The 13,300-nt window shown below is 40.9% G+C and overlaps 1 protein-coding gene across 1 annotated transcript in view; it reads left to right on the forward strand.

The window, feature by feature from the left end:
* Positions 1-13,300, forward strand: part of LOC101894122 (RNA polymerase-associated protein Rtf1) — a 114,865-nt gene that overhangs the window by 45,193 nt on the left and 56,372 nt on the right. The gene's annotated exons all lie outside the window — the stretch shown is intronic.

Raw genomic sequence — 13,300 nt, forward strand, 5'->3', positions numbered from 1 at the left:
AAATTATTGTCCCAATTTAAACCTTTTAAAGCAAAAAGTAGGAATTTCTTCTATACGTACTCGGTTTTATCGGAATAGAGAGTATAATGAGGGTCCCACACAGAGGAACCATATTCTACCATATTGGTCTAACAAGAGACAAATATATTTGTTTAGTTACATCTGGATCAGAAACTTCTTTGGCCCACCGTTTAATAACCAGACCAGATTTCTTATATGTTCGAAAGAGTTTGTTCTTATAGTTTTTAATAGTTAAAAATTAGGCGTAATCCAAGGAAGTTGTTTTGAACTTATTTTTTCAATTTTAGGAATACATTCCTCGAAAAATTTGTTAAAAAATGTTATAAAATTTTTACTACGGATTCAAGTTCACTAACATGTCCAACCTATAGAAGAAATTAGTGAATTTAATCTATGAAAATTATTTATTTATTTACAAAATATTTTATAAAATAAATTTGAATTATATTCACGAACATTATAAATATTTAGTGCCAAACGGATTCGGGGTAAAAACTCTTTACTGAAACAATCGAGTATTTTTTTCGATGCCTAAATTGATTGCAGAGTATTGACATTCTACTAGAATGTGTTCAATTGTAATGAGCTCGCCACAGAAAGAACATCGTGTTAAATAAGCATTTACCAACACTGAGTTGGGCTAGGAAAATACAATGAATCTAGATAAATCAGGATTGCAGATAATCATTGGAATTGGTGGATTAACTCGTCTAAGAAAAGTAGACGAAGATTGTCACAATTGATTTCCTGCCGCGTTGTTTTGTTTTATTAAGATGCAGTAAGGTGAAATGAGAACAGGGAATTTCTGCTATAGAAGTCATAACCAATGCTTCTTTTGCCATCTTATCAGCGAAATCATTTTCCTTAATACCTGAATGTGATGGTATCCATAAAACTACAATCTCACAGTGGTTTGGGACCATCACCATATCAGTGTAGATTCCATATCAGTGTAGAAAAAAGCGTCTAGATTTGACCAATAGAGTTTATACATGAAGTATTGTTAGCGTTAGCATATCTCCATTGTAATTTCCCTCTATATAAAGTGCTTCTTGAGGTGTAGAATGAAGAAGCCCTCGGCAGTTCTAATAAAATTTGTTTGTGACAGCATTCAGTTTCGAAATATTTGCTTTGGATGTGAATCCATAATAAATTTCTACTGAAAGACAATCCCAAAATTCTCATACGATGATGAATATTGATAGTGTTTTGATCGAGACACATTGAATTAAGTTGACATTTTCTCCTTCGACATACGTGAAGAAGCTCTACTTTATTAGAGGGGATCACGGCTCCTACATCTCTGGCCCAACATTGTACTGAACGGTTAAAGCTATTTAAATTTACTTCCACGACTTGTGGAAAATCTGATAAAATTGCAAATATGCTATCAGCGTACTACAAAATCGATCCCTGAAACGTTTTCAAGAGTTCTGCATGAAGAATTTATGTATATATTGAAAAGTATAACTGAGATAGGCGAACTCTGGGCTACACCATTATATTATAACGGCAAAGAATTAGAAAAATAGCCATAGACTCTTACTATCATACGTCGAAATGATAGAAAAAGATCGTATTAATGCAATGACTTGTATTGTACTGTATTCCCCAATTATGGAGTTCGGTGAGTATACTGGTGAATACAACAGGATCAAATGCCTTTCCTAAATCCGCTGAGATAACCACGCTGTGTTTTCTGCTGCTTATATTTTCACGTAATGTACACTCCAGGCTGTGACACAGTGTATGTACACCGTGATGTGGAAGGAAGGCATCTTGGATTGTGGAAAAACGAATTAGGCGGTAATGTAGTAATCGCCTTGTCAAAAGTTTTTCAAAAATCTTTGAAAGAACGGGAAGTAAAGAGATTGGCCCATAGCCTAGTAAAGAATTTGGATTTTTTCCTTGTTTTGAATAAGGCAAAGAATTGCGATTTTCCAGTCATGTGGGAAGACGCCATGGTGTATTATCCTATAATATAAGTTACATATTCGTTTCTTTATTAAAGTTGGTGCATTTAGTATTATTGAATACGTAAGTTTATCCAAAGAAGGAGTGGAACCCTTCAGAGTTTTGAAGCTCGACTTTTTCTGTAAGAAGCATGTTGTTTGTGTTTAGAACATTGGGATTAATAATAGAAAAATAATGTTTTGATAAGCAAATGGAAGGGTCAAACGATTCATCAGAGCTTATGGAGCTCCCAAAAGAGGCGAACGCATTGGCAATATCTTTGGGGTGGATGAGAATTTCATTATTAACGTGAATGCTAGAAAATCTTTCAAATTTTGGACTTCTTAAGGTTTTCATTATTAAACCATATTCCCCTTATTTTATTTTTGTTCGGCGACTAATTGGGATTGATTCATTGGCTGATTTTCGGAGAAGTCGTTTTATTTGTGATGCCTCTCTATTTATATTAGTAGACTCGGTGAAATCTGAATTAAATCGTAGTAATTTCGTTATGAGGATGGGAAAATGATCTCCTACTTCCGGCAGGGCTAATGTTTTCCAGGACAGTGTAGGAGCAAAGTCAGAGGTACACATTGTTACATCTATAGCTGTAAGGGTACTGCGAGTTCTTAAAAGAGTAGGGGAACCGTCGTTGAGGATGGAAAAATCATGAGTATCATATGAGACCTCCATTAGAGGAGTCAGATGAGCCCCATACGGAGTTCTGGGCGTTCAAATCAACGAGTAAAAGGGTGTGACACATAGGTGGTATGTTAATAGAATTAACTATATCTGGCGTTATAGCTTTGTCATATTCTTTATAGACATTTATTATGTGAAGAGGATACTCATAGTCCAATGTTATTGACTGAAATAATAGATTTCCAGATGAAATGCTGCCGTTGGTAACATTAATATTATTTTTAACAAAAATAGTTATTCCACACTTGGAATAGTTATAGTTTTTGTTGTGATGATAAACTTTGTAACTTGGAAGAAATAGTAGATGCCTATTTTGGTCAGTGATGTGGGTATCTTGTAAAACTAAAACGCTTGGTTTGTGCAATGCAATAATTATTTCTAAAGCTAATTAATGGCAAATAAAACCTTGCATGTTCCATTGCAGAATTGTGATGTTCGAATTCAGATTCATAGAAAAAATAGAAATGATAATAATAAGATATTGCAGTGTTAAAGTATGTCTGGAGACATTGAATCGTCGTCCATGTCTACAATGTCAGGTCTCCTAGGCGTGATCTTGGCTGCGTTACTTGATAAAGTCGATGTATTCGCATTTTTTTGAGATCTTTTCCAAATTTGATGAATTTCGTTTTCTTTTATAGAAGTTAACTGTGTGTAAAATGTGTTTAATAATGATTCTTTTTCTGAGTTTTCGTTTGTTGGTTTATTATTTTCTTGGGTTGTATTGTAAGAGTGTACTGAATTTGCGTTTAATGATTTTGTTTGTGTGGTTGGGGAACAGAAAGATGTAACTGATTTGTTTGAATTGGGCGGTAATGACTGTTGATTGGAGTTTGTTTTTGAAGATGATGGAGCATTTGTATTATGATGAGAGTTATTTTCGGTATTTTTGTCGCTGCGTATTACTTGAGAATAGGGCTGCTTATGAGCTGGGGGTTTAATTAGGTAGTTGTCCAGATCACTATTGAATATTTTCCACGCATCGCGGTTCGTGCATCTCTGTTTAATTTTCATTTTATTTACAGATTTGTGTATCAGGAACAAAGCGCAATTTTTGTCGTTTGAAAAGTGTGAGTCGACATTCAAGTTTACACAGATTTTTGGGCTGCAAGTAGTATGTGATGGTGGGAAAGCACATTCTATGCACAATTCAACAGATCTGCAGTGGTTCTTTGTGTGGCCTAGTTTCTGGCAGTTTTTACATTTCAGTGGGTTTGGTATGTAATTCCGGACAATGTCAATGGTACTCGGCGGGTGTATAATTTCCAATGTGACCACAGCTCCTCCAGTTGGTACCAATTGGTTTCCATCCATTTTCATAAATTTTCTTACACCAATTACTTGATATTCTGCCAAGTCTTCGGGTAAAGATTTATTAAGCCTTGCGAGTAATTAAGTGTAGGATGTGGTACTATTTTCACTGGCACTACATCTATGTATTTTGCAGACAAAAATTTTCTGAATGCTTTGATATTATTCGCCTTTATCAGTAAGTCACCGATACGGAGTTCTGATATTTCTGATTACTACACACCATTCATTTTGACTTATTTTAATCCGATCAATTGAATTAAACTTCAAAAACGATGTTTGGAAAAAATAGAAACCAACAAATTAAAGGAAGGTGAAAGAGACGGTGTTCGCTAATCGACTGTCAGATGAGAATTGTCTATGAAAATAAGTTCGTTTATAATAAAAAATTTTTGCTGGTTGCGTTGAGCTTTTCGGACTTCTTATACTATTCAGTGACATTGTAGGATGATACTTATCATCGGGTTTTGAGATAGAAGGGATTCTTTAAATTTCAAAATACTGTGTGATATTATCAAATGCTAAATCAAGAATTTCTACGCTGTTTATTTGATTAAGGATCTAGATCGCAAAAGCGATTCACAACATCAAATGAAAAATGGTTAAAATTCCTGGATGGGGTTAAAGGAGTCATCGATTCTGAATCTTGCATTGAGAGCCACTTTATAGATGGCAAATTGAAATCACCAAGGGCCAAAATATAATCAATAATATCAATTTTATGAACTGTTGATGATATTGCTGAAAAATGGCTATTATATAAGTAGCATCTGAATTTTGATGATAAATTTAATATCATTTAAGTCATTTAGTTCAGGGATATGTTGTATCAACAGCAATGAGAACTTACCCAGCTTGTTTATTTATACGATCTTTGCGATATATTTGATATTTTGGACATAAAATTTCGGTATTCAATATAGATGGATTTAACCAAATTTTCTGATAGCAAATTTATAATTATTATTTAGTTTTTTGAAGCAGGAACTGGCAAGTAAGGTATATGAGTTAAATTTTCTGATTTTTCTACAAATGTCCTAGCAGGCCAAAATTCATCCCTAATTACCGGAAATATTGTGAAGTATAACAACTTTAAAAGAGGGTCTACTTTCTGAGAATGACGAACGTAGTTTGTAACATCTCAGGAAGTAATTTCCTTCGATTTTCGACTTTATATAAGAACTTATGTCCCCAGCAGATGTATCTGGTGCGAATCTCGATACAAAAACCATTTTCATGGCCGGAGCCATAGGTAATGGTTTATCTTTAACTTGCAGAGTTTGTGCCATTAAGTTGAAAGAAGCCGCCTTAGATGCGTTGACTTAGATTCTTTTTTCCGATGAGAGGGAGCAGAAGTACTCGCTACATTCATTTCATTTGATTCATTCATTTGACGAATCTTTTAAAGTTTTCTTACTCCTAAGAGTGGGGGTTGTTGTTGTTGTAGCAGTTTTAACATGTTCCGTTGTTTTTTCCGACTAATCCGGTTCTTCTTCAATGTCCAGGTTTAGGAATTCTGCTACCTTTATGGGCTGTAGCCATAGATCCTCTGGACGGAGTTGGGTAGGTTTGGCTGGACAATTAAACAGGTGCAGCGTGTTGTGCGGGCCTGTATCGCACGCTGGCCAGGCGTTCCGCACATCCTCATCAATTCGTGCCCAATACGAATTGAGACGGCTGCACCATCCTGAACGTAGTTGGGCCAAAACCACCCTGATTTCCCTAGGCAGCCGACGTTCTTCAGCTGCAATGGATGGGGGTGGACTCCGAGTATGACATTCATACTGTAATTATTAACTACCTCTGCGACTGCATCAGTATATTATATCGCTGGACCTCTTTCTCAAGATCATGCAGGTTCTTCCTGACACGCCTGGTTGGGGGAGTTCTATCCACCATAAGGTGGTTAGGGTTACTCCAACGATAATACCTAAGCAGGTACTGCAACGAAAGCATATGATTATGCTGACATAAGGGAAGAACCCTCGTCTTCTCGTGTAAATGGTCCACAGGAGTCATGTGTGCGGCATTCTGGCAGGTATAGCAAACCACCACACTGGAGCCGTGTAGCTAACCACAGACCGACCTATCGCTTTATAAGAGGTCAACAAGGTTTCCTTATCAGCACCCCAAGTGCTGCCGGCTAGCGCCTTGAGGACCTTGTTCCTACTTTTCATTTTATCGCAAATAGCTGTGGCTTGCGCGGAAGACTTGAACATGCTATCGAATGTGACCCCAAGGATTTTGGGGTAGTTGGTGGTCGGAATTATGTGCCCCTCGACCTGCACATTCAGCTGTGTTCTCATCTCCGCAGTCCATGTGGTAAATAGTGTGGCCGTCGATTTAGTGGCGGATATTTTCATATTCCTCGAATGGAAGAAGGCGGCAAGCTCCGCGAGATAGTTGTTCACCCTGACACATATGTCATCAACTACAGGACCCGACGCTATGATCGTACAGTCATCCGCATAAGTTACAATCTCGATGCCGTCTGGAGGGCGCGGAATTCCGGAAAGGTGGAGGTTAAACAGTTCCGGAGATATCACCCCACCTTGAGGAACTCCCTGTTTCACTCTACGAGGCTTGGACTTCTTATTCCGGAATTCCACGTACGACTGGCGTCCACACATGTATCCAACGTTTCAAACTTGGCCGGAGGGTAGTGTTCTCAACGTCCTCGAACAGCGTGGCATGGTTGACCGTATCAAAGGCCCTCGATAGGTCGAGAGCCACCGCTACTGTTCTGTGGCACGGCCTGTTCTGGTTGAGTCCTCGACTTATATGTGTGGATATGGCGTGCAATGCCGTTGTAGTGCTATGTAGTGGACGGAAACCGTGTTGATGGTTAGCAACTGAATAGCTTCCTCTGATATTGGGGAGGAGTAAGTCCTCGAGAGTCTTTGCTACTGGCGACAAAAGCGAAATTGGCCTGTATGATTCGCCTTTGCTGGCATCCTTGCCGGGCTTCAGTAGCAGGACCACCCTGCCCATTTTCCAGGCTTCGGGAACTATGTGGTTGGCTAACGACAAGTTAACAACTTTGGTTAGATACTCAACTCCCGGCGTATCCAGTTGCTTCAACATTACCATTGATATTCCGTCCGGGCCCAACGCTTTAGATGACTTAGCGTTTCGGGTGACATTCGCAACATCACCAATCATAAACTGTGGAGGTACATCCTCGGCGGGAAGAGCTCTTATACGACGTTGTACTCTTCGCCTCGCCCTATCACTCTCGGGGTGCTCGACAAATTGGCTGTTAAAGCAGACAGCGAACCTCTTCGGATCAGTCACAGTTACGTCGTTAAATGTCATCGATTCTGAATCTTGCATTGAGAGCCACTTTATAGATGGCAAATTGAAATCACCAAGGACCAAAATATATTCAATAATATCAATTTTATGAACTGTTGATGATATTGCTGAAAAATGGCTATTATATAAGTAGCATCTGAATTTTGATGATAAATTTAATATCATTTAAGTCATTTAGTTCAGGGATATGTTGTATCAACAGCAATGAGAACTCACCCAGCTTGTTTATTTATACGATCTTTGCGATATATTTGATATTTTGGACATAAAATTTCGGTATTCAATATAGATGGATTTAACCAAATTTTCTGATAGCAAATTTATAATTATTATTTAGTTTTTTGAAGCAGGAACTGGCAAGTAAGGTATATGAGTTAAATTTTCTGATTTTTCTACAAATGTCCTAGCAGGCCAAAATTCATCCCTAATTACCGGAAATATTGTGAAGTATAACAACTTTAAAAGAGGGTCTACTTTCTGAGAATGACGAACGTAGTTTGTAACATCTCAGGAAGTAATTTCCTTCGATTTTCGACTTTATATAAGAACTTATGTCCCCAGCAGATGTATCTGGTGCGAATCTCGATACAAAAACCATTTTCATGGCCGGAGCCATAGGTAATGGTTTATCTTTAACTTGCAGAGTTTGTGCCATTAAGTTGAAAGAAGCCGCCTTAGATGCGTTGACTTAGATTCTTTTTTCCGATGAGAGGGAGCAGAAGTACTCGCTACATTCATTTCATTTGATTCATTCATTTGACGAATCTTTTAAAGTTTTCTTACTCCTAAGAGTGGGGGTTGTTGTTGTTGTAGCAGTTTTAACATGTTCCGTTGTTTTTTCCGACTAATCCGGTTCTTCTTCAATGTCCAGGTTTAGGAATTCTGCTACCTTTATGGGCTGTAGCCATAGATCCTCTGGACGGAGTTGGGTAGGTTTGGCTGGACAATTAAACAGGTGCAGCGTGTTGTGCGGGCCTGTATCGCACGCTGGCCAGGCGTTCCGCACATCCTCATCAATTCGTGCCCAATACGAATTGAGACGGCTGCACCATCCTGAACGTAGTTGGGCCAAAACCACCCTGATTTCCCTAGGCAGCCGACGTTCTTCAGCTGCAATGGATGGGGACCGCTGGACCTCTTTCTCAAGATCATGCAGGTTCTTCCTGACACGCCTGGTTGGGGGAGTTCTATCCACCATATGGTGGTTAGGGTTACTCCAACGATAATACCTAAGCAGGTACTGCAACGAAAGCATATGATTATGCTGACATAAGGGAAGAACCCTCGTCTTCTCGTGTAAATGCACCACACTGGAGCCGTGTAGCTAACCACAGACCGACCTATCGCTTTATAAGAGGTCAACAAGGTTTCCTTATCAGCACCCCAAGTGCTGCCGGCTAGCGCCTTGAGGACCTTGTTCCTACTTTTCATTTTATCGCAAATAGCTGTGGCTTGCGCGGAAGACTTGAACATGCTATCGAATGTGACCCCAAGGATTTTGGGGTAGTTGGTGGTCGGAATTATGTGCCCCTCGACCTGCACATTCAGCTGTGTTCTCATCTCCGCAGTCCATGTGGTAAATAGTGTGGCCGTCGATTTAGTGGCGGATATTTTCATATTCCTCGAATGGAAGAAGGCGGCAAGCTCCGCGAGATAGTTGTTCACCCTGACACATATGTCATCAACTACAGGACCCGACGCTATGATCGTACAGTCATCCGCATAAGTTACAATCTCGATGCCGTCTGGAGGGCGCGGAATTCCGGAAAGGTGGAGGTTAAACAGTTCCGGAGATATCACCCCACCTTGAGGAACTCCCTGTTTCACTCTACGAGGCTTGGACTTCTTATTCCGGAATTCCACGTACGACTGGCGTCCACACATGTATCCAACGTTTCAAACTTGGCCGGAGGGTAGTGTTCTCAACGTCCTCGAACAGCGTGGCATGGTTGACCGTATCAAAGGCCCTCGATAGGTCGAGAGCCACCGCTACTGTTCTGTGGCACGGCCTGTTCTGGTTGAGTCCTCGACTTATATGTGTGGATATGGCGTGCAATGCCGTTGTAGTGCTATGTAGTGGACGGAAACCGTGTTGATGGTTAGCAACTGAATAGCTTCCTCTGATGTTGGGGAGGAGTAAGTCCTCGAGAGTCTTTGCTACTGGCGACAAAAGCGAAATTGGCCTGTATGATTCGCCTTTGCTGGCATCCTTGCCGGGCTTCAGTAGCAGGACCACCCTGCCCATTTTCCAGGCTTCGGGAACTATGTGGTTGGCTAACGACAAGTTAACAACTTTGGTTAGATACTCAACTCCCGGCGTATCCAGTTGCTTCAACATTACCATTGATATTCCGTCCGGGCCCAACGCTTTAGATGACTTAGCGTTTCGGGTGACATTCGCAACATCACCAATCATAAACTGTGGAGGTACATCCTCGGCGGGAAGAGCTCTTATACGACGTTGTACTCTTCGCCTCGCCCTATCACTCTCGGGGTGCTCGACAAATTGGCTGTTAAAGCAGACAGCGAACCTCTTCGGATCAGTCACAGTTACGTCGTTAAATGTGACTGCTGCCCTATCATCCTTTTTTCCAGGGTTCGAGAGTGACTTTACCGTTACCCACAGTTTACTCAAACCGGTTCCAATGTTGCAACACTTCAGATGGTCTAGCCACTTTTTCCGCTTATGCTCCTGTACCAACCGGTTGACTTCCACTGTCACTGTCTCTGAACTCAGGCCAGTGGGCTTTCCCATGGTTAAGGAAAGTGCGGCGTTCAGAGGTTATGAAATCGGGAGTTCTGCTGATGGAGACGATTATCGGGAGATGGTCTGAGCCAAGAGAAATGACGGGTTGCCAAGTCACGTCATTTATCAGACCGGGTGACACAATGGTTAAATCAGGCGAACTGTGACACTCTCCTCTTATTCGGGTCGTGGCATTCTCGTTTACCGTGCAAAATGTGGAGCCGTCAATCTGCTCTGCCAACGCTGATCCCCTCTGGTCAATACCTAGGACGGAATGCCACAACTCATGGTGGACATTGAAGTCCCCTAGTACCAGGCGGTTATTGCCTTCCAAAAGTGGGCTTATATTAGGCAAGTAACGCGGTTCACAGCTATTAACCGGCGGGATATACACATTAAGCACCTCTACCTCGGCAGTACCACACTTGACTGCTACCCCCATATACTCCATGTATGGGTCACTAGAGACTAACTCAAGCGAGATAGGTCTGTATTGAACAGAATGGTGTAACAGGAACGCTAATCCCCCACCTCCACTTCTGGTGCGATCTTTCCTCAATACGTTGTAACCATTGCAACGTTGTAAGCACCGCTGCGATCTTAATATTCCTCCGATTCATAAAATCCACTATCTCATCAATTTTACCTTGGAGTCCGTTGCAATTGAACTGCAAGAATGATGCATTGTCTGGAATTGGAACAGCAACATGTGGCGTTAGGTGCTGCGGTGTTGGTTGCTGTTCTGGAGACTGCGGGGGAGTTCCATACTCCGACGACGACTCGGAAGTTGACGACGAGGTCGTAGAATCACTGGGGACTACGTTGGTACAGCACGAAGCAACATAGTCCCTATCGCTATAGTCTCGCAACCGGGTTAAACCGGAACAATTCCTAAAATGCACCCATCCTCTGCATCCATTGGACCATGGTCCGGGGTTTTCCTCAAGCCCGGCAAGGACCAAAAGAATCCTGAGCAAGCATTCCGGGATGTGCTGCTCCCAATACAGAAAAATAAACAAACACGAACATGTATACACTGGGTTGGCAGCCGCTGGCCGAAACTGGAGTGTTGTTGTTTCGGGTCAATCCGGTGTCGTAGATCACAGTGGTCACAGCGCTTGCACATGAGTTCGCTCTACCGTTTTCTAAGTTCGTAGAAGCCGGCTGAGGAACTAATATACACTCTGAAGCGTCAACATTAGTTGAACACTTCTTAGCCATCTTTTTACACTTCGGACCAGATGCGACTTCCAAATATCCCTATTAATTTCTCGAATTTCCGCAGATATTTCTTTCGAAAAGTTATAAAACTCTACGCTAATATTACGGCATTTAATACAACACCACTTTAATCCATTAAAATCTAAATTGAGGGCATCAGCAACTTTTACCTCAATTCCAGCAAACTGACCATGCGATTGCGTGAGGGCAGCGATCAGCTCTGTTTCAATTCTTTGTAAGTCTGCCGCAAGTGTATTTAATTGAATCGCCAGGGACATTAGTTTTTGTGCGTGTCGTATATTTAAGTTCTCATCTTGAACTGTATTTGAATCATTATATATGCTTTTTTTAAGCTCTGAGAAATGCAACTTCATATCATTCTTGTCTTGCTTAAGAACACTAATTGTTGAATTTATTACCGAAGTTTGGTTTTCGAGCAGCAAATGCAAATAATCCTCGTTTTGATTTATATTAGCTATCTTTTCAGCCATTTGTTCTCCGTACTCCGAGTCCGGTACTCCAAATAGAGCATGAGCCATATTCCCCACAATATCCAGTGCAGCTCTTCTTGAAGATAAAAGGTCTGATTCTTGAATAAGTTTATCCCAGGTGTGCTGAAGTTGGGCGTAGAGTACTTCACATGATTCAGTAGCTATTGGTTGCTAGCAGAATCTTGAAAATGTTGCAATACCGGTTTCCGGAATCTTGTTTCTTTCCCAAATCGGTCTGAGATCGTAATATATAGTGAATTTTCAGTTAGCAGTTACCAATTTTGTTGTCATATTCAGTTTGGCTTACGTGAAGATCATTGAACAGAGGTGCTAATCTATGAATTGGCCTCTTGAAAATCCCCTTTGCTGTTTTGACGTCACAGCCCCTAATAAGTCCATCATCTCCCTGGTAAATTCGGCTGATTCTTCCCAGTGGCCAATGTAATACAGTAGTATTATTTTCTTTGAGAATAACAAGCATGCCTTCCATGACGTTTGGTGAAGGAGACTTCCATTTCCCCCCTTGTTGTAGTTCATGTAAATATCTTTGCGTCCATTCCTTCCAAAATTTGTGTTTAATTTCTGATGTTATTTTCCACCTTGCATCTAATTGTAAATTTGGGGATTGGGCATATACATCCACGGCAGATGTTAATGGCTCACCTACTAGAAAATGGCCTGGTGTAAGATCTTGAAAATCTTCGAAATCAGACGAGAGAGGAATTAAAGGTCGTGAGTTTAGGATGGCTTCTATTTCAACCACTACGGTTTCCAATTCCTCGTATGTTAGTGATGAAGCGGACACACTTCTCAGCAGCATATGTTTGGCTGATTTAACTGCCGCTTCCCATAGGCCACCGAAATGAGGGGCTCTTGGTGGAATGAATTTAAATGTAATTGATTGATTGCTGCATGCTCGTGTAATTTTTTCTTGGGCGGATTGGGAATATATCGATTCTTTTAGTTCAGCTAATTTGTCGTTTGCCCCCACGAAGTTAGTAGCATCGTCGCAATATAATGTCTGAGAATGGTTTCGTCTGCTGATGAATCGTCGCAATGCTCATAAAAAGACTTCTGTGGACAGATTGGACACAACTTTCATATGAAAGCCCTAGTTGCAATGTACGCCTTGTCTGGTCTTTTTCCTCTAATTTTGTGATGTATCCAAATCGGCCCAAAGTAGTCAACTTCAGTCGTAATGAATGGAAGTCCTGGCGTCACTCTATCAGCTGGTAGATTGCCCATTAATTGTTTAAAAAGCGCTGGCTTAGCCTTAGTGCATCGTATGCATTTGTGCACAGACTGCGTACGACTGATTTTCAGTTGATAATCCAGAACTGCGCCCTGAACGCAGCCAATAATGCTTGTGGACCGCAGTGACGATTGTCTTCATGTAGCATTTGCATCAACAACCCGAACAAAACATGATTATGTGGTAAAATTGCTGGATGTTTTGCTTTGAATGGTAATGTGGAGTTCTCCAGACGACCACCTACACGTATTACCTGGTATTCATTCAAGAATGGATTTAATGTGGCCA

Source organism: Musca domestica, unplaced genomic scaffold, assembly GCF_030504385.1.
Source record: "Musca domestica strain aabys unplaced genomic scaffold, Musca_domestica.polishedcontigs.V.1.1 31, whole genome shotgun sequence".
NCBI classification, from domain to species: Eukaryota; Metazoa; Arthropoda; class Insecta; order Diptera; family Muscidae; genus Musca; species Musca domestica.